Source organism: Cricetulus griseus, assembly GCF_003668045.3.
Source record: "Cricetulus griseus strain 17A/GY chromosome 1 unlocalized genomic scaffold, alternate assembly CriGri-PICRH-1.0 chr1_0, whole genome shotgun sequence".
NCBI lineage: Eukaryota > Metazoa > Chordata > Mammalia > Rodentia > Cricetidae > Cricetulus > Cricetulus griseus.
In genome coordinates, this window is record NW_023276806.1 from 253880217 (window position 1) to 253907646 (window position 27430).

The 27430-nt window shown below is 41.5% G+C and overlaps 1 pseudogene; it reads left to right on the forward strand.

The window, feature by feature from the left end:
* The first annotated feature begins 22938 nt into the window (after window positions 1-22938).
* The window catches only part of LOC113831891, a 72423-nt pseudogene continuing 67931 nt past the window's right edge, over window positions 22939-27430 (forward strand).

Sequence of the window (27430 nt, forward strand, 5' to 3'; positions counted from 1 at the left end):
AGGATGAGAAGAGGACAAGGTAAAAGCACATCCAACAACAGAAAACCCAATATGACACCACCAGAGACTAGGAACCATACACCAATAAGACCTGAACATCACAATGCAGATGAACCAGAAGACAATGGCATTAAAAACATCTTCATGAAAATGATAGAGGATCTCAAAGAGAACATGAGAAAATCCCTTAAAGAAATGGAAGAAAAGACTAACCAAAAATTACAAGATATCAACAAATCTCTCAAGGAAACAGTTCAAGACATAAAAACTGAAATAGAGACAATAAAGAAAGCACAAGCTGAGGGAATGCTGGAAATAGAAAAGCTGGGTAAATGATCAGGAACTACAGATGTAAGCATAACCAACACAATACAAAAGATGGAAGAGAGAATCTCAGGAGTTGAAGACATGATAGCAGAAATAGATTCATCAACCAAAGAAAAATCTTAAGTCCAACAAATCCCTATCACAAAATATCCAGGAAATATGGGATACCGTGAAAAGACCAAACCTAAGAATAATAGGTATGGAAGAAGGTGAAGAAATCCAACTCAAAGGTGCAGAAAACATATTCAACAAAATCATAGAAGAAAACTTTCCCAACCTAAAGAAAGACATACCAATGGAAATACAAGAAGCCTACAGAACACCAAATAGACTGAACCAAAAAAAAAGATCACCTTGCCACATAATAATCAAAACACCAAACATACACAACAAAGAGAAAATATTAAGAGCAGCAAAGGAAAAAGATCAAGTAACCTATAAAGGCAAATCTATCAGAATCACACCTGACTTTTCCTTGGAAACTCTGAAAGCCAGAAGGTCCTGGATAGATATTCTACCTACACTAAGAGACAATGGATGCCAGCCCAGACTACTATACCCAGCAAAGCTTTCAATCATTATAGATGGAGAAAACAAGATATTCCATGACAAAACCAGATTCAAACAATATCCACCAATCTAGCTCTACAGAAAGTACTGGAAGGAAAACTGCAACCCAGGGAAGTTAACTACAACCAGAAAAACATAGGCAATAGATAATCCCAACTTACCAACAGCCAAATGGAAAAAGGGACAGAATCCCACACATAATCTTGCCACAATCACCAAATCAAAAACAAATAAGAATAAACAATAATCAATGGTCATTAATATCCATCAACACTAATGGTCTTAACTCCTCTATAAAAAGACACAGATTAGCAGAATGGATAAGAAGACAGAATCCTTCCTTCTGCTGCATACACAAAACTCACCTCAACCTCAAAGACAGATGGCACTTACGAATTAAAGGTTGGGGAAAGATCTTCCAATCAAATGGACCCAAGAAACAAGTGGGAGGTAGCAATCCTAATATCCAATAAATTGGACTTTAAACTAAAATCAGTCAAAAGAGATGAAGAAGGTCATTTTCTACTCATCACAGGGGAAATCCATCAGGATGAAGTCTCAATTCTGAACATTTATGCCCCAAATACAAAGGCATCCATGTTTGTAAAAGAAACATTACTAAAACTCAAATCAAGCTGGGCGTTGAAGGTGCATGCCTTTAATCCCAGCACTTGGGAGGCAGACCCAGGTGGATCTCTGTGAGTTTGAGGCCAGCCTGGTCTCCAGAGCGAGTGCCAGGATAGGCTCCAAAGCTACATAGGGAAACCCTGTCTCGGAAAACCAAACAAACAAAAACAAAAACAAAAACAAACAAACAAACAAGCAAAAAACAAAAAAAAACCCTCAAATCAGACATAAAACCACACACACTTATAGTGGGAGATTTCAACAACCCACTCTCACCACTGGACAAGAACACCAGACAGAAACTTCAAAAGAAACAAAAGAACTAATAGAAGTTATGGTGCAATTAGACTTAACAGATATCTATAGAACATTCCACCCAAATACAAAACAATTTACCTTCTTTTCAGCGCCACATGGAACCTTCTCTAAAATCGACCACATACTTGGCAACATAGCAAACCTCAACAAGTACAAAAAAATTGAAATAACCCTGTGTCTTATCAGACCACATGCTTAAAATTAGAATTCAACAACAACACGAACCACAGAAATCCTACAAACTCGTGGAAATTAAGTAACACCCAATTGTACAATTCATGGGTCCAGGAAGAAATAAAAAAAAGAAATTAAAGATTTCCTAGAATTCAATGAGAATGTGGACACAACATATCCAAACCTATGGGATACTCTGAAAGCATTGCTAAAGGAAAGTTCATAGCGCTATATGCTCACATGAAGAAACAGAATAATCACACTACAGAATTAACAGCACAACTGAAAGCTTTAGAAAACAAAGAAACCAAGACAACCTGGAGGGGGAGATGCCAGGAAATAATCAAATTGAGGGCTGAAATCAATAAAATGGAAACTAGGAGAACAATACAAAGAATCAATATAACAAAAAGTTGGTTCTTCGAGAAAAATCAACAAGACAGACAAACCTTTATCCAAACTTACCAAACAACAAAGAGTGAACATGCAAATTAATAAAATCAGGAATGAAAAGGGGGATATAACAACAGAAACAGAGGAAATCCAGAGAATCATCAGGTCATATATTGAAAACCTATATTCCTCAAAATTTGAAAATCTAAAGGAAATGGACAATTTTTCTGGACAGATTTCACTTACTAAAATTAAATCAAGAACAAATAAGCAACTTAAATAGACCTATAACCTCTAATGAAATTGGAGCAGTCATTAGAAATCTCCCAATCAAAAAAAACCTAGGGCCAGATGGCTTCAGTGCAGAATTCTACCAGAAACTCAAAGTAAAGCTAATACCAATTCTCTTCAAAGTATTCCACACAATAGATGCAGAAGGGTCATTACCAAACTCTTTTTATGAGGCTTCAATAATGTTGATACCCAAGTCACACGAAGACATAACTAAGAAAGAGAACTACAGACCAATATTCCTCATAAACACTGATGCAAAAATTCTCAATAAAATATTGGCAAATCGAATCCAAGAACACATCAGAGAAATCATCCATCCCAATCAAGTAGGCTTCATCCCAGGGATGCAAGGATGGTTCAATATATGAAAATCCATCAATGTAATCTACCATATAAACAGACTGAGGAAAAATATCACATGATCATCTCACTAGATGCCAAAAAAGCCTTTGACAAAATCCAACACCCCTTCATGATAAAGGTCCTAGAGAAATCAGGGATAACAGGAACATACCTCAACATAATAAAAGCAATATACAGCAAGCTGACAGTCAACATCAAAATAAATGGAGAGATACTCAATGCAATTCCTCTAAAATCAAGAACAAGGCAAGGCTGTCCACTCTCTTCATACCTCTTCAATATTGTCCTTGAAGTTCTAGCTAGAGCAATAAGACAACAAAAGGAGATCAGGGGAATACAAATAGGAAAGGAAGAAGTCAAACTCTCACTATTTGCAGATGATATGATAGTCTACATAAGTGACCTGAAAAACTCTACCAGGGAACTCCTACTGAAGCTGATAAACACCTTCAGCAAAGTGGCAGGATACAAGATTAACTCAAAAAAAATCTGTAGCCCTAGTAGGCTACATCCTATACTATATACGGATGACACATTGGTGGAGAAAGAAATCAGAGAAGCATCACCCTTTTCAATTGCCACAAACAACATAAAATACCTTGGAGTAACACTAAACAAAAAAGTGAAAGACCTGTCCCATAAGAATTTTGAGTCTCTAAAGAGAGAAATTAAAGAAGATACCCGAAAATGGAAAGATCTCCCATGCTCTTGGATAGGCAGGATCAACATAGTAAAAATGGCAAACTTGCCAAAAACAATCTACAGATTCAATGCAATCCCCATCAAAATTCCAACACAATTCTTCACTGGCCTTGAAAGAACATTCTCAACTTAATATGGAGAAACAAAAGACCCAGCATAGCCAATACAACCCTGTACAATAGAAGAACTTCTGGAGGCATCACCATACCTAACTTTAAGCTCTATTACAGAGCTATGGTCCTGAAAACAGCGTGGTATTGGCACAAAAATAGACAGGTAGATCAATGGAATAGAGTTGAAAACCCTGATATTAACCCACACACCTATGGACACCTGATTTTTGACAAACAATCCAAATATATACGCTGGAACAAAAAGAACATCTTCAAGAAATAGTGCTGGCATAACTGGATGCAAACATGTAGAAGACTAAAGATAGACCCAAGCCTTTCACCCTGCACAAAACTTAAGTCAAAATGGATCAAAGACCTCAACATAAACCCAGCCACACTGAACCTACTAGAAGATAAAGTGTGAAATACCCTTGAATTAATCTGTACAGGAGACTGCTTCCTGAACATAATGCCAGTACTAAGACACTGAGATTAACAATTGATAAATGGGACCTTCTGAAACTGAGAAGCTTCTGTAAGGCAAAGGACACAGTCAGCAACACAAAACGGCAGCCCACAGACTGGCAAAAGATATTCACCAACCCCACATTGGACAGAGGACTGATCTCCAAAATATACAAAGAACTCAAGAAGCTATTTTCCAAAACACCAAACAATTCAATTAAAAAATGGTGTACAAAACTAAATAGACAATTCTCAATAGAAGAATCTAAAATGGCTGAAAGACATATAAGAAAGTGTTCAACATCCTTAGCAATCAGGGAAATGCAAATCAAAACAACTGAGATACTCCAATGATAGTTTATGCTGGAGAGGATGCAGAGAAAGGGGAACACTCCTCCACTGCTGGTGGAAGTGCCAATTTGTACAGCCACTTTGGAAATCAGTATGGTGACTCCTCAAGAAAATGGGAATCAGTCTACCACAAGATCCAGCAATTCCACTCCTAGGCATATACCCAAAAGAAGCACATTCATACAACAAGGACATCTGTTCAACCATGTTCATAGCAGCATTATTTGTAATAGCCAGAAACTGGAAGCAGCCTAGATGCCCCTCAACTGAAGAATGGATAGAGAAAATGTACATTTACATTTACACAATGGAGTACTACTTAGCAGAAAAAAATAATGGAATCTTGAAATTTGCAGGAAAATGGATGGAACTCAAAGAAACCATTCTGAGCAAGGTAACCCAATCACAAAAGACAAACATGATATGTACTCACTCATATGTGGATTTTAGACATAGAGTAAGGGATTACCATCCTTCAATCCACACTGCCTGAGATATTAGTAAACAAAGAAGACCCTAAAAGAGACAAACTTTGTCCCCTGGAGAAGGGGAAAGGGTCACCATCCCCTGAGCAAATTGAGAGCATGGGAAGAGTGGGGAGGAAACTACGAGAGTGAGAAGGAAAGAAAAGGAAGGATGCAGAGGTCACGAGGAAGCAGAAATTTTGAGTCAGGTGTAGATTAGAAGAAAGGACATATGATAGGTAGGAGTTTAGTTGGGGGTGGTAGAGGAGGAAGGGAGGGAGAAGGGAACTGGGATCGTCATGTAATTCAATCTTGTTTGTAATTCAAATACATACATACATAAATTAAATAAATAAGAAAAGAGAGAGAAGAAGGGTTAAGAAGAGTAGCATCCAGTTCCATATTGGACTATCAGTGACCCACTGGCCACTATCAAGCTGTTCCTTACGTTTTTGAAGGTCTGTCTGAAGCTGTTGAATCTTATCCTTTATTATACCTGACTGGTTAACATAAAAGCAACATTCTTCCCCAGAATGAGGCAAAGGCCACCTCTCTGTGTTATTAGTAAATGTAATCCTGTTAGATTTTGTAGTACTATAGTGGCCAGTGAGTCTGTCTAGCCCTGAAGGGTGAGGATAGTCCGAGCTATGGTTGGAAGTCCTGGATGAATTGTGAGAAAAGCCTATGGTACACAGTTAGGGAAGTAGTCAGTCCTGCTGCTCCAGTGGCCACACCTGAGTTATGTCCTGGGCTGCCAGAAGTGGTATGACCTGGATTGCTTGATTGTCATGCTGTGCTGCTATAAATTCAGTGATGGGAATTGGCAAGGGCTCTTTATCATGTGCCACCCCTAATTTAGGGAAAAGTAACACCAGAGCGGAAGTTCCTAACCACCTAGCCGGTAGGCCATGGTTCACTCGTATGCCACAGAGAATTGAAAAGTGTTGTGCATGTTTGGACATAGGGGCTGTGTGGTACTACTGAGGGTTATGGTATTATTGCAGTCTGCAGAATCCAGAGTACCCACAAGGAGTTAAACCCTGAGGAGTTAAAGCAATCTGCAATACTGAAGAGAAAGATATGGGAGAGATTGACCTAGAACAGTTTACTAGTGGCAAGGTAGGAGAGTCTAATAAAACAATGAGTGAGGCCACAAATGGTGGTTCTGAGTTTGACGCAGGAGGGACACACAGCCAGCATTTTTCATAATAGTCAGGCAAGACATTATTCAATAGCTGATATACAGAGATTAAGGTTTGAAATGAGAGATGATATGACAGGGAGGTGGAATCAGTATCACCACAAAGGGGTGAAATTAGGGAAGTAAGAACCTTTGAGGAGCTTTGGACCACTTCTACCATGTCTATGCCTAGGGTTTGAGAGAGTGGGATATGTATCTTCTGTATTTTGAGTGTCCCTAATGGGCAGCTGTAATAATTGCTATAGTAATGTTTATCAATGACCCCTGTCTCCCATCTGGGGTGCCATGGGTCTTTAATCAGAATATAAAATGTTCCCCATTCTGCATAAAAGGTAGAGTGCATTCCTGAATATGAATATCGATAAGGGCAACCTCCATAAGTTTCTGGCCAGCATTGACAGTAATCTTTGGTGTCATCATAGAGCAAACTAGCATAGGGAGCAAGTGTTTCAGAAATTGATTTAGGTGTTAAAGGGATAAGTACCTCCTTTTTGCAACCAGCTAGCGGGTAGTCTCCAGATCCCATCATGTGAGTGGTCTGGTTGGAATGCAGGGTATAGGTTTCCTGAACCTCAAATCTCCAAATATAGAGTTCGCTACTGATGGGCATGAGCAAGGGGAGTAGAAGAAAAGGTATGACCCAATAGGGTCAGCCTTGGGTCTTGGCAGAAGGACTCATTCTTCTGAGACCAGAGGCAGACTGGTATCTTCTGAAACTTAAGAGAATAAGGTCATGTTCAGGTTGAAATGTAAGAGGGATTATCTTGGACCAATGATATAACAAGTTTGAGATGAGAAAGATGAATCCAGTGAAGGAGTTCCTTGAGCTTAGCAGCAGTTGGGATGGTAAGGATGTCCCTGAAAGGACCTATCCATTTTGGAGAAAGAGGAGGAGAATTGTGTCATGGAGGAAAGAGGAGAACTAAGTCTCCTGTGTTGATTGGAGAGGGAAAGGGATTAGGATGGGGCTGAGGCAGATAATGGTAGGTGAAGTTCCAAAGAAGAGTGTGAAGATAGTGCAACACGGGGGTAAGAAGGTGATTGGGGAGAGGCAACAGCTGAGATGTAAGGTCAGGAGGCATAATCAGCTGTCCATACATGAGCTCAAAAGGGGGAGATGAGGAGTAGCTTCTTTGGAAGGATCTTAGTTGCAGGAGAGTATCTGTTATACTTTTACCCTAGGACAAGTTATGTAGTTCATGCCATTTGCTATTGTTGCCTTAGTGGCTGTAGATCTTGAGGGTGGATGTTCTTACTTTTCCTTCTAGTGCATACTTGAAATTTGTCATATTTGTATATAGTTTTGTATCAAGTCTAAATCTTTTCTTTAGACTAAAAGGGGAATTGTAGGGAGAGATTACTAGGTACCTGTGGTGCTGACCATACCTGTTTTGGGTGTGGCCACAGGTGTGTATGTACGGGCCTGTGGGATTTAGGCCTGAAGAGAGGACAGGCTCTCTGTCTCTCTGTCTCTGTCTCTCTGTCTCTCTATTCTGGTTAGGTCTCAGAGGGCAGCTAAGATTGGATGCTCGGAGCACTGTCCCTGGGTTATCCATTTCTCTTGTAAGTGATCTCCCCCCAGTAAAATTAACCTATAACCTATGCATCCCTATCCATGGCAGGAGTTTTATCCAATCTGTATGAAGTTCTTGGGAGAGTTTGATAAGATTATTTGAGAGAACGATTAGTGCCTTCAACTTTGCCCAAAGACTGGGGATAGTAGGGGATATGGAAATGCCATGGGATGTTAAGAGCTTTGGCTAAAGTTTGTGAGGTTTGAGAGGTAAATTCAGGGCCATTGTATGATTGAAGGAAGGTTGGAACTCCAAAACAGGGGATGATCTCCCTAAAAAGGAGATCAGAATCTGTGATCTTTTATTAGTGGTGAGAAAAGCTTCTACCAATCCTAGAAGGTATCCACTAGGAAAAAGGTATCTGAAGTGTTAAACTGTAGGCATCTGGGAGAAGTCAAGTCTGATCCAGGGAGGGATCCCCTGGCTTGATGAATGGGACAGGGAGACTGATGCCTGGAGGTAGATTTAGAAGTATGTCAAACTTTACAAGAAGCAGTGATAGTCTTTAAATAGGATAAATCCTAAGAGGTAGGCTGTAAATAGGTTTTAATAAAGTGGGACAAAGCCTGACTATTAGGGATAGGATAAAATTTGTTGAGTATCTGTAGATGGTGATGAAATTGTGAATTGTAATATGAGAATGCTTTATGGCATGTGATGGGGACCTAGGCCCCTGAGAGTCACAGCTCTAGCTGCGTCATCAGCTTGATTATGTCCCTTGGAAATACGACTGTCTAAGTGAGTGGGAAGAAATGTGTGTGTCTGAGTCAGTCCAAGTAAAGTCAAAGATATTCTGTGGCTGGGAGTGCAGAGGAATAGAAAAGGCATCCTTGATGTTAAGCACAGAGAAATGAGAGGTTTCTGAGGGGATGATGGAGAGGAGAGTTTAAGAATGAAGGACAACTAATGCTCAGTTGATAAGTCAGAAATCCTGAACCACGCGGTAGGCTCCATTAGGTTTTTAACTGCAACTATGGGAGTATTAAAGGGGGAAGAAGTGGGGCACAGAACTCCTAGGAAAGAATCTAGGAGTTCAGAGATGAGGGGTTTAAGTCCCCTGAGACTTTGGAGTGAAAGTTGTTATTGAGCCTTGGTTATATATTTGGTGGGGTTTTGTAGTTGAATGATGAGAGGAGTGTTTGGCTATAGAGGGGTTTTGGTGTCCTATACCTGAGGATCTACCTGAGAGTTTAGTAAGGGTAGAAGTATATCAGATTGTGTGGTTTGGAGAAGGGAATGGCTGGTGATCCTGGAGTCAAGCAGATAGGAGGAGCAAAAGACACTCCCACTTTGGTTAGAAGGATCCTTGCCAGCAATGGGATGGGATGGGACAGCTTGGTATCACTAGGAAGGAATGGGTAAGGGGGATACCCTTAAAGATAAGTTATGTGGTGGGATTTAGTGAGCCTGATAAGGCTGTCCCAGATACTCTGACAATAGAGGAGCAAGGAGGAGTGGTGGGTCCCGAGAACTGAATCAGGACTGAAAAAGTGGCTCTGGTGTCCAGAAAGATGAATCACCCTGGTACTGTGATAACTACCTGTCAAATGGTGGTGGTCAGGCCAAGGGAGCCCAGGCCCCTCAGTCATTAATGTCCAGACCAAGGAGGTCAGATGAAAGGTGATCTGGGATTGATGTCCTCATACCACAAGGGAAATGGGGCAATCAACATTCCAGTCCCCTTCTTGATGGCACCTTGGACATGGTCTGTGTGGTTTATGAGGGTTCTGACAGGCCTGGGCCCAGTGACCCTCCCAACCACATTTGAAACAAGGACACAGTGGTTCTTGGGTTTTAGGAAAACAGAGAGCCTGGGCTTTTGCTTCAGCCAACTGAGAGGCCTTAGCCATCATTAGGTATTTTTGTTTTGGGGCCTTTTCATCTCTCCCATGGTATACCTTGAAGGCCACAGCTAAGACTTCTGCCTGTGGAGTCAGGGGCCCCTTTTGTATATGTTTCAATTTGGTCCTAATGTCAGAGTCTAAAGTCTTATATGTATCTTTAATCCTAACTAAGGAAACTTCAACTCCATCAAAGACCACAGAAGGATAATATATAAACTCTAGAATTGACAGAGACATCTCATTACCTGGATAATCACACAAAGTTCCTCTGTAATGTTGGGGCATTCATCTTTGGCCCATAGGCCACAGTGTGCCTGGCAGACTTCTCAGTGAAGCAGGAAATTTTAAACTGTCTGCATTGGCAGTTCATCATTTTTCTGTGTCCTGAAGAATGTCTGACAGACCCTTCCATGAAGCAGGAACCCTTCAGGACTGTCCATCTTGTTTTGCAAGTTTAGCAGTCACTTATGAGAGCCAATGATCCATGGTCTGTAAGGTTAGGATATCTTTATTCAGATAAACACCAGACAAATGTAAACCAGAGTGTGCCAGGGGCAGCAAGGCAGCCAGGCCAGAGAGAAGGGAAGTCCATGTGCCTTGCTGCTTCTTAAAAACCCATCATGCATCATCCTGACCTCACCTTGACCATACCCTGACAGGCATGGTCAGGCACACCTGTAGCCGGCCCTTAGGAGGCATGGTTATGGTGTCTTCATACAATTCCCCTTTTAGTCTAAAAGAGGATTAAAACTTGACATTGTAAAGTATCCAAAATTATCATAAAGGTAAATTACAAGAAGATACAATAATCTGCTGTTGCACATCCTAACTATGTCTATTTCTGCTAAACCCTAACGTCATCAGAAAGAGGTATCCAAACCTGAACATCTCCTTCCAATCCCAACCCTAAATAGTAAGTTATCCCTAACTAGGCTTACACTACCTTAATAGACAATAATGGGGGACAGGGGCATAGTATCCCCCAAGTTACTTCCTGCTGAAATGGGACAATGAAAGCCTTGTGGGGTCCTGTGGGAAGAAAATGTTAGAGTAGTGAAAGTCTTGAATGGATTATATCCAGTCCATGTTAGATGGGATTTGCTTGATTGAAGATCTAGGTTGAAATGCTCAACTTGATTGAAGTCAGTACCCAAAGCTCTGGTCGGGATGTCAGTTGAAATGGAGTAAGTTGGATCCAGTGCAGTGGAGGGTGTATGGCCCATTTTCTTTCCAGGGTGTCCAGGGATTGCTGTCAGGCAGGTCTTCATTGGCTGTGTGGGACTCAAACATAAGTGTTAGCAGAGAAATGTTTGCTTGTGTATGTATACATGCTGGAAAAGGCAATCGGGAAAAAATAATTATGAGATGGTGTACACCTTAAGGAAAGAGCCAAGAAAGACAAAGGCAGTCCCCAAATTCTTCTCTCGTTCTGTACTACATCAATTGGCTTCTTGATACAATACAGAAACTCTAAAGTATAGTTAAACAATGTGCTTGGATTTTAGAGGAGGAAAGCCAAATCCACCTCTAAATCCAGCATTGATTTACTTGATTATGGACTAGAAAAATAAAGAGAAATAGAGACAGCTGTAAGTTTATTGTATGGCACATTCCTTTTGTTTGATGGTTAAAGCTACCTTCTCTTCTTAAGCATCTACCCATGTAGTGTTCTTGGACTTCTGGAGATGGGTTTTCCTGTGAAGACAGAAGCAAAACACTTCCCTTTCCTTTTTGGGTTTCAATCCAGTTTGAGATGTACCTCAGTAAAATACCTGTCACTCATCCTTGTCGAAAGGGTTGTCTCTTTCACCTCAAATCTTGATCAACTTTGATGGTATCCAAAGTTTTTCAACTCCTGTGGAAACCAATGCAAAACCCCTACACCATCATAACACATATCCTGATTTCAATACAGAGCTTAGTACATCTTTGAAGTATACTGACTGATTCATTTCAGCAGTTTTTTCCATAGTCCAGTGTCTTTCTGCAGCTGTTTGTCCTTTTCCATTGGTAATGAGAAAGTTTAGTGTCAATAAAGCATTGTGCAACCTATGTTTGGGGAATTTTGACTTCCCAGACTGTCTGTGGAGCATCTCCTTAAGTTTTATATTAGATCTCTCAACCACTACTTGTCCCATAGGATTGTATGGTATACAGGTGAAATGCTTTATGTTATAATATTTGAAAAACTGTTCCATTTTTGTGGAGACATATGCCGGAGCATTGTCAGGTTTTATATGTGCAGGGATACCCATAACTGCCATCACCTCTAGCAGGTGTGTAATAACAGAATCAGATTTTTCAGAGTTGAGAGCAGTAGCCCATTGGAACCCTGAGAATGTGTCTATAGTATGATGCACATATTTCAAATTTTCAAACACTGAAAAGTGAAAGACATCCATCTGCCAGATCTCATTCCTCCGAATGCCTTTAGGATTACAGCCTGCTGGCAGTGGAGTTGGTTTATAAAAAGAACAAGTAGGACAGTTTCTCACTATCTCCTTGGCTTAATGCCAAGTGATGGAGCAGTCGATTTTCAAACCTTTGCTATTTACATGATGTTTCTTATGAAATTTTGAGGCTTCTAGCACACTTCCAATTAACAAACGATCAATCTCATCATTGCCTTGTGCCAATGGGCCTGGCAGACCCGTATTGGGTCTGATATGTGTAATGTATAGAGGATTGCTTCTGTTTCTGATTGTTTCCTGTAATTTTAGAAACAATGAGGTTAATTCTGTATTATCAGGAACAAATTCTGCAGTCTCAATGGGTAAGACCACTCTCTCTGCATATTTGGAATCAGTAACTATGTTAAGAGGTTCTGTAAAATCCATAAGCACCATGAGAATTGCATATAATTCTGCCTTCTGTACAGATGTATATGAACTTTGAACTACTTTACTTACCTCACCAGATTTATAACCAGCCATACCTGATTTGTTAGCATCAGTGTAGAAGGTAAGAACTCCAGGAATGGGAGTTTGTCTTACAATACATGGAAGAATTCAGACTGTCTTTTTTATGAATTTAATTCTGTTGGTTTTGGGATAGTTGTTGCTAATCATTCCCAAAAAGTCAGTAAGAACTATTTGCCAATATTCATTATCCTACTATAAGGAAGAAATTTCTTCATTAGTTAAAGGTACTAGAATTTCTGTTGGATCTTTTCCAGTCAGTTGACGAAGTCTTAATTTGCCCTTTAAATTCAAATCAGAAATCTTTTCTATATATGTCTTTAACTTTTAATTCTGTTTTTGTGGCAGAAATATCCACTCCAATATGGTGTCTTCCCTCTGCATCGGAATTCCAGAGGATATTCTCTGGATGGCAAGATAACCAGAATACACTCTAAATCAAGGTTTATCTGATCTACATGTGCATCCAATAATTTGTTTTCTACCCATTTTAGTTCTTTTTCTGCCTCAGCAGATAATATTCGTGGACTGTTTAGGTCCTTGTTACCTTAAAAGCAATTTTTAAATGCTTTAAGTCATGTCATTCTACCCCAATAATCGTCTGTAATTGAGAAATTTTGGCTAGCAGCTTCTGAAGACTATTAAGAATTTGAATACTATCCCTTCTAATTTGTACCTTTTGAGGTCTGATTCTTTGTAAGTGTATCTTATAACATAAATAGTTAATAGAATCTCCTCTTTGTATCTTTTCTGGGGCAATCTGTAACCCATATAGGCAGAACTTCCTTCATGTCAAACATGTCAATCCAAAGTTTCCTTGTTAGAACCTGATAAAAGAATAAAAATAAATGTAACGATAAACGAGGAATTGTGAAAATTTATTTTGATTATTTCCAATGGTTGTTGTACAAAGTGTTGACATAAAGTAGGACTATTTAGCATCCCTTGTGGCAAAACCTTCCATTGATATCTTTGAACTGGCTGTGAGTTATTAAGAGTTGGTACAGTAAATGCAAGTTTCACTCCATCACTTTCTTGTAATGATATAGTGAAAAAACAATCTTTCAGGTCAATTACTATGATCATCCATCCTTTAGGTATTAAGGAAGGCAATGGCATTCCAGGCTGCAGAGACCCCATTGGTTGAATTACCTTACTTATGGCTCTCAGGTCTGTCCGAATTCTCCAGTTAACCGACTTCTTTTTGATAACAAATACAGGAGAATTCCAAGGACTGGTAGATTCCTCTATATGTCCAGCATCTAGCTGTTCCTGTAGTAATTCTTCTAGAGCCTCTAGCTTCTCAGAGGTCAAACGCCATTGTCCTATCCAGACAGGTTCATCTGTAAGATATTTTAATGGCAGGCCTTTGGTTCCTCTGAAGGTCTATCATTTGTATTTAGTTTCTGTACAGCCTAGATGGTTGGTAATCGTTTCCATAGCATCTTACCAGGTCTTTTCTACTATCCAGCGATCGTACATAATTCGTATCTGACACTGGATGTATGTTAATTTGAGTTTTCCATTGCTGTAAGATAGTGACCCCAGAGGTTCATAGCTATATTTGCCTTGGAAGGTTTTAGTTTCCCTTTCTGTCTTTCCGGTCCAATGCAGACCACCAAGTGAACACTCTATTGAACTCTAGATAGAATTCCAATTCCCAAAAATTTTACATTTGCTTCCCTAAGTGGCAAGGACTTTGCATAATAATAGTGATGTCCACACCAGTGTCTACTATACTGTTAATTTTATTATTGATTTTTACTTTTAAATGAGGTCTCATCTTTGATGGAGGTCTGCTAAAATATGTTCTTTTTTTCTTGTGCAGTCTTATCGGATTCTTCATCGCTAGCCAAACTACCATCTATAGCAGTGTCATCTTTCACAATAGACAAAGAACTATCCATTCATCCTGTGAGAGATTGTCTTCCACAGCTACTGAAAACGACCAGACCTTTTTCAATGTGGGGGCCTTCTTGTATCCCCCTTCAGTTTCCTGGCATTAACGGGTTCCCTAGCATGTCCCTGGTTGATCTACACTCATTAGTCCAGTGTCTGCCCTTACCACACATCCTACACAATCCAGAAGGCAGTCTTTCACATGAGGGGTCATTAGAATTTCTTTGCCTACAATTTCTCCTTACATGTCCCAATCTAAAACAGCTGAAACATCTAGATTTCTGAACGTCTTTGTGGTCTCCTTGAGTGGGCTCTTCCTACAAGAGGTTCTGGTTCATAGTAATGATGAACCCTGGCCTCTTGGTACCTATATTGATCCCTGTAAGGTGTTTCTCCTTTCCAAGCCCTTCTGTCACCACCTCTGGAACTTTTAATCTCCTGATGCCTTTTGAAATCTCTTGGGATAGCTTTTCCTGCCCAGACTCCAGCACCTTGTGTATTATAATCAATGGGGGCTGTATGCAAAACAAATTCTTCTAGCGGAGCTGATCTGATCTTTAAAGGCAAAAGTATTCTTTTGCATATTGGGTTTGCATTGTCATAAGCTATTGTATATACAATTGAATGTCTTACTGCCAGATCTGTTACTTGCAGTTCTACTGCTCTGGTCAACCATTCTAAGAAGTCCTTGAATAGTTCTGTTGGTACCTGTTCTATTCTGGTATAAGCTTCTGGTATAAGTTCACCTGGCTCACGAACCTTATCCCAGGTGTTTAGTGCTGCTTTCCTGCATAGGGACAGCAAATGGTCATCATATTCAGCCTGAACCTGTGGTTCAGCATAAATACCCTCATCCAGAATCTTTTCAGTTTCATGGCCGTCTCTAATGGGTTGACTCTCAAGAAGCTTCCTTTCTTCCCTTATTAATACCTTCCATTTGATTTGACAAGAATTCTCAAGTACAGCTGACACCAGTCCTACCCAATTTGCAGCCATCACCCTGTTAAAGGTGGCCCATGAATGTAATAGCTGTTTTACATATGGGTTATGAAGACCATATGAGACAAATGATTCTTTGATATGCTTAAGATCCTTCAGCTGTATAGGCTGCCATACATAAGCCACCTGTCCCTGGGGGTGTTTTTTTAGTTGGTGGCATTTCTACCAATGTTTCTGGGCAGACCATGGTGTACGCATAATGACTTTAGAATGATTGAGATACCTGGGTGTAGTAGGTGCCTCAGATTGGAGAGGATTCCATCTCCTCATCCTCCAAGCGATCCTTTAATCTAGTAACGATATCCTTACAAAAAGTTTCAATCTCCTTAATCATAAAAGATTCTAGGCATGATAGCGAACCCATAAATTGCTGTGACTACTCTTGTATATGGTTTTCTAGGTGTTTAATACGTTAGTCTCTACCTAGCATCTGGGTGGCATGGAAACTGCCATTCAGGAATTGAAGTTTAGCCTGGAGGTCATGATTTTTCTCAGCAATCGACTTGATGGACGTTTCTGATTTGTCAGCCCTGTTCTGTATATCATCTTGCAAACATTCAAACCTAGATTCAACTATTGTTTACCCTCTTGTATTTTTCAGCCATTGATTTAATGGCATTATCCAATTGTTTAAACCTATCCTGGGTATCTTGCATCTTGGTATCCAGATTACAGGACAGAGAGCCTATCTGAGTTTCCTGTCAGCTACATATTTTCTTTAGTTCATTACGGTCCTCTGACCGCTCTGCCTGTATCGTAAAAGACATAGAGCAAAACCTAGCTTCTGTTCTACATGCTGCATAAATGTATCATGGGTCAGTCTGGTCTCTAAAACCTCATTACGTAAAGCTTGCATGTCCTGTAGGCAGGTGGTAAAATTAGCTTTATCCTTGTTCCTAAGGCCTCTGGCTAGTGATAATGTGTGCATTAGCATGCTAACAGATAGTAAGGCATAGAGGCCAATTATTGACAGATCAACCGCTTCCTCAACATTGAATTTACTTAAGAAGCAGAAATGTTACTAATTGAGCGAATGGTAAATATTTGGCCATATTTACCAGTCAGCTTGTACTCCAGATGCAGCAAGATGTTTTCAGCTAGATGAATCAGGCTGCTTCCACTCCAGATACAGTAACCACTTTTGACCAGCAGGTGGTGCAGTTGTTCATTTGCAGTTGTGTTGAATTGGACCTGAAATTTCTTGAAAAATCTTATAGAGCATGTTAACAATGGATTGGGGGTGTGTTTACTAGGTCTGGGAAAACCTTCGAACAGTACTGGGTGGAGACTAAGCTGGGCAGGTGAAACTGGACACGGCATTGTGACTGAACCGGAGTGGCAGGCAGTGCAGCTGCAGTGCCGCTTTGGGACCTGGAGCTGGGAATCTTAGCTCAGGAGGGGGACACCACAGTGAGCCATCTCCATGGAGGATGCACGGTTTTTCTGCCAGCAGCTGCAGGCCACAGAAACTGCAGCAGCTGTTTTCGCTGGAAGTTTGCATGCGGTAGGTCAGGGCGCAAGCCTGTGAGTTTTCGTGCATGGGCAGGTCCGAGCAATGCTGAAATCTAAAGTGCAGCAGTATCCTCTGCCCTCTTGAGTCACGAGGCTTCTGGGATGTGGGGCCTTTCCTGGACTTTGGCTCCTCAAGCAGAGGCCCTCCCAGAATGGGGCTTGCACAGAGCACCAGGTATTTCAGGGCACCAGGTATTATGAGAGCCGATGATCCATGGTCTGTAAGGTTAAGATATCTTTATTCAGATAAACACCAGCCCTTAGGAGGCATGGTTATGGTGCCTCCCTACAGTCACTTTTCTGTGGGTCCTGCATGTCCAGTTTATGCAGCAACATTCAAACAAGTCTAGGCAGGAGAGGTTTCTTGCCCAAATGGCAAGTCTCACCATGTTGAAAGCAAGCTCCATAACAAGTTTCTTCAATGCCTGTGGGGAGCCACAGCCCCAAGATGGTGCCTGGCTGGATGCCGGGGAGACCAAGCTTAGCTGTAAACAAGCCTTATTTGGAAGTGCTTAGTGGATCTGGTGTGCCTCCTGTGACCAATCCGGGATCGCCTGGTGGTGTGAGCTAATTGGGTAATGAGTTTGCTTTTAAGGGCATGCGAGGGGGGGGGGCTGGGGGAGGTAGAAGGTAGAAGATGATGTACAAGGTTCCTGAATAAACTGCTTGAAGAAGAGTCGTGGTCGTGTCTCTCTTGCTGGTCGAGATAGACGTGACAAGTGGTGGCCCGTACAGGGAACCTCTCTCCATGGGTGAACGGCTCAGAACTTCCTGCAGTCAGGGCAGTCGACTGGTAAGTCCCAGGTAAGTTGGAACCAAGTTAAGGACCTAGGTAAACAGGCAATAAGGTCTCTGGTAAGGAGCGATAATTTTCTGTGAACAGACATAGTAGAAGTAACCAAAAGTGAAAGTATGGGGAATTCGACATCGCAACCTATTTATCTCGCTCTTCAAGAGCTGTTGCACTCTAAAGGGCTGAAGCTAAAAAAGAGTACATTAGAAAGATTTCTTGGGGAGGTTGAGACCGTGGTCCCCTGGTTTGCCGTCTCAGGCAATCTTACTACCAGTTGCTGGGACAAGCTTGGAAAAGATCTAGATTTTGCCTGGGCACAGGGAATGCTGAAGCCAGAGACACGGCCTATTTGGAAACTGGTTCGCAGCTGTCTAGAGAATCAAAGATGCTGCAAGGCTGTAGAAAAGGGGCAGGAGGTGTTAGAACAGCTGAAGGGGGAGTGCTCAATGATATTGGAAAAGGACAGTTCTGAAGAGAGTAGTTCAGATTCAGAAGAGGAACTAGAATTGCTAGTGAAGAAAATGGAGAGGTCATCTTTGCGGAAGCGCTCTGAGTCCTGTGAGGTGGAGCCTACTACTCCAGGTCCGCCCCCTCCTCCATTTAACATAACTTCCTCTCCTGGCGGCTGGGGGGGGGCAATCCTTTTGCCCGGAGGTATGGAAGGAAGTGAGACATGAGTTGTGTTATCCTGTCTTTCAGAATAACAAGGGGCAGCACTATCATGAGCCCCTTGATTTCAAAACGATTAAAGCGCTTGCTGAGTCTGTCCACACTTATGGGGTAACTGCAGCTTTTACAACAGCACAGGCTGAAGCTCTTAATTGCCATTGCATGACTCCAAACGACTGGATGGGCTTGGTGCAAGCTTGTTTATCCCCTGGATAATATTTAGATTGGAAAGCCTTTTTAATAGAATATGCCTATGAGCAGGCTGCTGTCAATCGTGCGGCAGGAAACACAGCCTGGGATGTGGACATGCTCCTGGGGCAAGGCCGATTTGCTCAACAACAGAGGGAATATCCATTACAGGTCTTCGAGCAAATTAATAATATAGCAACTCGAGCCTGGAAATCATTGCCCAATAAAGAAGTGAGTGGCAATCTTACTAAGATCATTCAAGGCCCCATGGAACCATTTTCCGACTTTGTTGCCAGAATGGTTGAGGCAGCTGGAAGGGTATTTGGAGATCCCGACCTGGCCATGCCCTTGATAAAACAGCTTGTCTTTGAACAATGCACAAAGGAATGTAAGGCGGCAATCACCCCCTATAAAAACAAAGGATTTGAGGCCTGGATGAAGGTATGCAGGGAGATAGGTGGACCCTTGACCAATGCGGGTCTCGAGGCCGTGGTCATGCAACTTATGCAAGCCCGGAAGGGAGGTAAAGGAGCTTGCTTCCGCTGTGGAAAGATGGGGCATCTTAAAAGGCAATACCCTGAAAGTGGAAGCCGGCATGAGGCAGGAACTGGGAACCACCCAAAGCAACCTGGTCTCTGCCCAAAGTGTAAAAAGGGGAACCATTGGGCCAATGAGAGTAGATCAGTAAGAGATATCCACGGTCATCCTCTGACACAGGGATACGGAGGAGCCCGTCCAAAAAAACGGGCAGAGGGGCCCCTGACCTCAGGGCCCTCAAATGTATGGGGACATGGAGGACCTTCGAGAGGAGGGATGGCCAACCCTGAGGCCCCCCAGCAGCGCAGAGAGCCACTCAGTGTTCAGTAGGATTGGACCTCTGTTCCACCTCCAGACTCGTATTGACTCCTCAAATGGGGACTCAAGTGATAGAGACTGATTTTAAAGAGCCCTTGGATCCAGGCCTGCTAATTGAAAGGTCATCTTCAGCATTGAAAAGACTTATTATCCACCCTGGCATTATTGATCCAGATTATACAGGGATTGTTAAAGTCATGGTGTTCTCACCTTGGGGAATAACATCTATCTCGCCAGGGGATCGTATAGCACAGCTTGTGATTTTACCCAGTTTACGTGCAAAGTTCCCAGCCAGAGATGTAGAAATAGGAGAGAGAGGGTTTGGGTCTTCTGGTTTGGACATAGCCTATGTGGCCCTAGATTTAGAACAATGCCCATTATTGGAGCTAATAGTGGATGGAAAGAAGATAGTGGGTCTCTTAGATACTGGAGCAGATAAAAGCGTCACTGCAAACAAGGATTGGCCTTCTGCTTGGCCTGTTCAAGAATCTTCTCGGACTTTACAAGGCTTGGGGTATGCAAAAACTCCTAGCATAAGTGCCAGAGATTTGACCTGGAAGGATGCTTACGGCCATTCTGGAGTTATACAACCCTATGTCTTAGAATTGCCAGTGACCTTGTGGGGTCGAGATTTACTGAAAGAGATGGGATACAAGCTTACCAATGAAGGAAATTATTCCACTGCGGCTCAGAACATGATGCAAGCCATGGACCACCATCCATCTTATGGGATAGGAAGATTTTTACTGGGCTGACGATCCCCTGTGCAGGCCAAGCCTCGAGTCCATAGGCAAGGTTTGGGTTTTTCCTAGGGGCCATTGAGGATACCATTCCCATTACCTGGAATACAGAGGAGCCAGTTTGGGTTCCTCAGTGGCCTCTCTCCTCTGAAAAGCTTGCCGTGGCCAAATCTCTAATTCAAGAACAGTTAAGGTTAGGGCATATAAAACCCTCTGTTTCTCCCTGGAATACACCTATTTTTGTGATAAAGAAAAAGTCAGGGAAATGGAGGTTATTACATGATTTAAGAGCTATAAATAAACAGATGCAAGTCATGGGGCCTGTGCATCGCAGTTTATGGTTGCTCTCAGCCCTACCCAGGGATAGGCCCATTATTGCAGTGGATATAAAAGATTTTTTTTCTCCATACCATTATATGAGCAGGATAGCGTTAGGTTTGCTTTTACTTTACCTTCTATTAATCATGAAGAACCCGATTTGCGGTATGAGTGGGTGGTTTTACCCCAGGGTATGGCCAATAGCCCCACTATGTGTCAGCTTTTTGTGTGTTATGCTATTGCTCCTATTAGAAAGAAATACCCTGCTGTGAGATGTGTCCACTATATGGATGACATTCTGTTAACTAGTAAGGAGTTGAAATTGCTGCACTTAGCATATAGAGATTTGGTAAAGACCTTGGAGAGGAAGGGATTATACATAGCCCCAGAAAAGGTCCAGCAGGGTACTGTCATTAACTATTTAGGAGCTAAGATAAAGATTGTGTTGTGCAGCAAAAAAAAAAAAAACACTTAGATTAGATACATTACAAACTTTAAATGATTTTCAAAAATTATTAGGTGATATAAATTGGATTCTGCCATTTTTGAAATTGTCTAATCGGGAGTTGAGACCATGTATGATATATTAATTGGGAATTCTGATTTAAATTCCCCTCGGATGCTGACTGATGAAGCATGATTGGCATGGCAAAAGGTGGAACAAGGATTGAGTACAGTGTCCTTGATGTGATGCATCCCTAATCAACCCATTTGGCTGTGCATATTGGCAACCACTTGTCAGCCCACAGGAGTGCTATGGCAAGGGGCACCACTCTTACGGATCCACCCCAGAAGTTCAGTGAATAAATCAGTCGAACATTATCCTACCAGCGTGGCTTATCTTGCTTCAATGGGGAGTCAACAATGTTTGCAATATTTTGGATGTCAACCTGATGTGCTTATTACTCCTTATTCTGCTGTTCAGATAAAAGTTTTGGTTGCCTCCTTAGATGAAGGGGCTATTTTAAAATGCAGCTTTAATGGAGATATAATCATTATCCTAAACATCCTATTTTAAATTTTTTGAAAGAACATCCAGTAATTTTTCCAAAAGTGACCCGAAGAGAACCCATTAAGGGTGCTGTAACGGTCTTTACTGATGGTTCCAAGACTGGGTGTGGTGCTTATGTAATTGGAGAGAGTGCCCCAGTTGTTTGTCAATTTATGCCAGGGTCACCTCAAATTGTTGAATTTCAGATAGTCCTTGAAGTGTTTAGGAAAATCCCTGAGGCCTTTAATTTCAGATTCCAATTATGTTGTTAATTTGGTCAAAGATTTGGAAGTTGTTGGGAAGGTGAAGGTAAATAGCCCTATTCAGCCATATATAATACAGCTGCAGGAGTTGATTTGGAGGCGTTCACAGCCCTTTTATATTCAACATATTAGGGTACATTCTGGATTGCCAGGACCAGTTAGTGAGAAGAATGATTTAGTGGATAAATGTATCCGAATGCACTTTACTTTTACATCCCTTCTGCTTGTTAGAGCTCAACAATTTCATTCTCAATTTCATGTAAATTCAAAAACCTTACAACATCGCTTTGGGATAACTCGAGTGGCCACTCGAGATATTGTTAAAGCCTGCAAAAATTGTGTAATATATTTGCATCCACCCACTTGGGGAGTGAATCCTAAAGGATTGGCTCCACTTAGAATATGGCAAATGGATATTACTCATATTCCCGAATTTGGCACATTAAGATATGTACATGTATCTGTAGATACTTGTTCAGGAGTGATACATGCTACCCCCTTAAGGGTGAAAAGGCAAAAAATGTAATTTCCCATTGTCTAGAGGCTTGGGCTGCTTGGGGTATGCCACAACAATTGAAGACTGATAATGGACCTGCATATACTGTTGCGTCCTTCTCTGCATTTTGTAGACAAATGCACGTAGATCTGAGACATGGCCTTCCTTATAATCCACAAGGTCAAGGCATCGTTGAGCGTGCTCAAACTTTAAAAAAATGTTTGATAAAACAAAAAGGGGGAATAGGCCAAGGCCGTACCCCTAAAGAGAGAATATCCTTAGCCCTGTTAACTCTTAATTTTTTTCAATTGGATGTGGATGGCCGTTCAGTCGCTGATCGCCATCACAGTGTTCTCCCCGTTGACAAAGGATTTGTCAAGTGGAAGGATGTCATTTCTGGCCTATGGAAGGGTCTCGACCCTGTGTTATCATGGGCAAGAGGGTCTGTTTGTGTTGATCATCAAGAACCTCTGTGGGTTCCTGAAAGATTGACCAGACGAGTCCCTGCTCCCGAAGATGGCGAGGCTCAAAGGCAGCTTGATTCACCTGATGCTGATGATGGTGATGCTGATGATGGTGATGCTGATAGGCGAGATGGCAGCGGATCAGCGGTGGGGAATCCTGTCAGTGTTCCCAAAGCCTATGCCGATTAGGCATTTGGCTCAAGTTTTTTCCTAGGTTTTTTAGTAGCAATTTAAGTTTGAATTTACTTTATTTGCCTTTAGATAAAGATATTAGTCCAATAGAAGGTAATGTTAGTTTTAGGCTAGGTGGGAATTTATAATGAAACAGATCCTGGATATAATTGGACTTATCAAAATCCCAATCAACGTGGAGCTTCTAATCCTTTCAATCATTGGCTGCTTTGTGGTGTTAATGGTAGCTGCACTCATCTTTCCCCTTTAGCTATGATTAATGGAGGAGGGGCGGGAAACGCCTCCTTTCAATGGAATACATCAAGTCTGTTTGAGAGCACGGTTAAGCTGGTTGCTCCGAGAAGGAATCTGTCTTTTTCCCCTACCCCTGTGTGTGTCTGGCCTCCTTTTGTGTTTGTGATAAGTGATAGCACCTCTGCCGGCCTTAATGAAGGAAGTTAAATTACACGTCTCAAGTATGCTTTTATTCCCTATGCTGGGATGGAAGTAAATTTCCTTTAGCCCTGGTAACCAGGATGCCCAGGTATGTTCCTGTTCCAGTAGAAAGTCCGAGTGCCATGACCATTTTTAGACAGAAGAGAGAATATGTCTAAACAGCTTTCTCAGTATCTTTTAGGTAATTGGTCTGGCGACTTCGACAAATTGATGCAGCACCTGAGGCTCTCTATTGTGAATGTGAATTCCACCTGGGTTGATGTCTCTGTTGCCGAAGGACTGTCTGCATGGATCACTCAAGCCATGAATCATCTGAGTGGGCAGGAATGGGTGCCCTGGGAGGAATGCTTATCCTAGTTAGTTTCATAGCCTTATGGTGTATCTGCAGGATGAGGGTCACACAGCAGAAAAGTAATGTCATGATTGCACAAGCCTTCATGGCCCTGGAGGCAGGGCAGTCACCTCAGGCTTGGCTAACAGTACTAAAGAGCTAAGCAGTCATCCTGCTCAGGCTGCGAGACAAAGTACTGCACTTGAAGTCAGTGTTCAAGCCTCTTGAAGAGTCTTCATGAAGGGCATGTCTGATTGCATATGGGTTGGTATCGTTCTCTCATCTCTGAGAAAAGATATCGGACAGGTGTGGCACCAGCTCGGCTGATAAATGGGCATGGGGTCATTACAAAGCCCCTTGATTTCAGTGATCAGATCTCTACCCTTGCCTGTTGTGTTAGTTTTAAATAAAAAAGGGGAAACTGTGGGGAGCCACAGCCCCAAGATGGCATCTGACTGGATGCCAGGGAGACCGAGCTTAGTTGTAAACAAGCCTTATTTGGAAGGGCTTAGTAGATCTGGTGTGCCTCCTCCTTCTGTGACCTATCTGGGATCGCCAGGTGGCGTGAGCTAATTGGGTAATGAGCTAGCTTTTAAGGGCTTGCCGGGGGCCTGGGGGAGGTAGCTGATGTACAAGGTTCCTGAATAAACTGCTTGAAGAAGAGTCGTGGTCGTGTTTCTCTTGCTGGTCGAGATAGACGCAACAAATGCCTATCTTCATCTCAGACATAATTGGTGTGCCAGGAGCAGTTGTGTCTCACTGTCATGAAAACCCCTATACTATTTTAAATGTCATATTGAAAGGTATGAAGAACATCTATCCATTTGAAATATCTATAGAAAATCTAACAAAACTAGAAATTTGACTATTTCAGGTGACTACAATCTGTATTTTATTATACATTACATTTTAAAAGGGCTGTATAAACACAATAGCTAAAGAGAAATATACATATAACAAAATTGACCTTGAATTTATATCAACAAATGAAAATCAATTCCAATACAAAGTTCTCATTTCAATATCCTATTCCACTTTTTTTCCTTTAAAAAGAGATGGACTGTGATCATTACCATTTATAACCAACCCCATTTAAATGAAAACAAAAATTTATAAACAATATTTGGGAATGTGGGTGTCATTCTCTCCAAACTGCTTCCTGCTTTTCAGGGGCGCTGTCATGGGGATTCTAAGAAAACCCAGAAATCCTGGCTGTAGTGGTCTGCAAGGCTGCCTACTCCCAGCTGTTTGGAATGTTGGATAACCTGGGTCACTGCCTGAGGGTGGTCTTCAAACCATATTAGTCTGGAAGGAATCCACAGCATTTCATTTTCTGTGGAAACACAAATAAAATCTCTTTTCCAAAGTAATGTAGCATTAAATTTAAATTTTTGAAGTCAAGGCATCTTTAAATATATAAGTTGAATTAATCCAGCAACATTTATAATCAAATATCTGTTAGCAGCTTTTGCTCTTCAGCAACCAAAAAATTCAAAGATAATACAATAGCATACAGTATCCAGACTGTTTTCCATCTTATGTGGCTTTTTATTACTCTTGCTTTTACTTTCCTATTTGGAGTAAATAGGAACTTTGTAACTTTGTAACTTTGGCTGCCCTTGAACTCACTCTGTACACCAGGCTGGCCTTGAAATCACAGAGAACATTCTCCATCCATCTTATCTTGCTGGAGAATGCCTGACTTGTGTCCTCTCTTCCCGGGCTCATGTGACACCTTTCTGCTTTTACTCCCCACAATTCTCCTTGTCTGGTAGCCCTGCCTATCCTTCCTGCCTGCCCACTAACCAAACAGTGCTTTATTCAAAACAGGAGATTTTAAGTTGTCTGCCTGTATTGACTGTTGGTCATTTTTCTGTGTCCTGCAGAATGTATGGCAGACTCTTCCATGAAGCAGGAACCCATCTTGTTTAGGCAAATTCAGCAGTCACTTTCCTGTGGGACCTGTATGTCCAGTTTGGACAGCATGCAGTCAAATAATCCAGGCAAGAGCAGTTTCTTGCTCATATGGCTATTTCTGTCATGTCAATGTCAATGAGTTTCTTCATTGCCGATCTTCCTCCTGAAGTAATTGATTTTGCCAGAAGCAGTTGTGTTTCACTGTCATGAAAAACCATAAACCATTTTAAATGCCATACTCTGTAGGTCTTTGAATGGTTTGAAGAATGCCTATTTGAAATCTCTCTCTCTCTCTCTCTCTCTCTCTCTCTCTCTCTCTCTCTCTCACACACACACACACACACACACACACCATTGCATAAACATGCACAACTTGGTATCAGGGCTTATTAGGTTTACAACCATAAAGTCCAAGCCTTCCACATAGCTAGATTTCAGTACTTGCTCAGTACCATATTATCTTCTAAAAAAGCCCAACATATGCATGTTGTCCATGTGTCAGGTTTTGCTAGATTTTCACTTGCATATTGCCTGTTACAATAAATTGACCTTAAAATTGTATCAAATAAAAATCCATACCAATGAAAAGTATTCATTCCTATATCCTATTTTCCTTTTTTCTTTAAAAAATGGACTATGCTCATTATAATTTATAACCAACTCTATTTAAATGACAGACTTTTATAAACAATATTTGGGAATTTGGGCATTGTTCCTTCTAAACTGCTTCCTGCTGATTGGGGGCGATGCTCATGCCATAGGGATCATGATAAAACACAGAAATCTGACCAAGTCCTTGATTTTGTAGTGTGTAAGGCTGTATTATCTCAGCTTTTGGGGGGTTTGCTTGATCAAACCATATTAGTCTGGAAGGAATCCACAGCTTTTCATTTTCTGTGGAAACACAAAAACTTTTAAAAAGTAGCCTGTCCTTTGACTTAAATTCTGAAGTCAAAGCATTTTTAAAATGCATAAGTTGGATTAATTTAGCAGTATATATAATCAAATGTATTTTAGTAGCAGTAAGTCTTTCCTCAGCAATGAAACAATTTCCCTCTAGCTTTCTACTTTGCTACCATCCCTCCTGGGACCTCTTATAGGATCATTGCTGCCAATTTCTTTTGGCCCATGGGCCTTCCAAAAAAAATGACTTGCTTTATAAAAAGTCAAATAGATTCATCGCTTTCCAAAGATTTTGTTTCTATTTAGTATCGCCGTCTCCAGACCTGGGATCCAGACAACGGACAGTGTGTTGAGCAGTGCGAGCTAAGCGACCCCTTGGACCCCTTGGGCCACCAAGAGAGGCTTAATTTTTCTAAACTCTTAAAGGTCTAGTCACAGGCTTTAGAGCCAAACTTGCCATCCCTAGGCATGCAACACTGATAGCCCCGGGTACAAATGATTGCCTCGACAACAGGCACTTCCTTCCCTCCTGGACTAACCTAAGACATGGGACCCCTGGATGGCGGGTTTTTATCACCCAAAGATGGGTAAAGTCAGTGAAGTGGCAAGGTCTAACTAACCTAAGACAGAGACGGTCATGAACAAAGACCCCCTAAGAATGCTACCTGTGGCCTAGTCCTCACCTCCCTCCTTTGTTAAGGAAAAAATAAGGGGGAGATGTAAGGGGCCATGGGCCCAAAACTATGTGGCTTAAAGCCCACCTTTG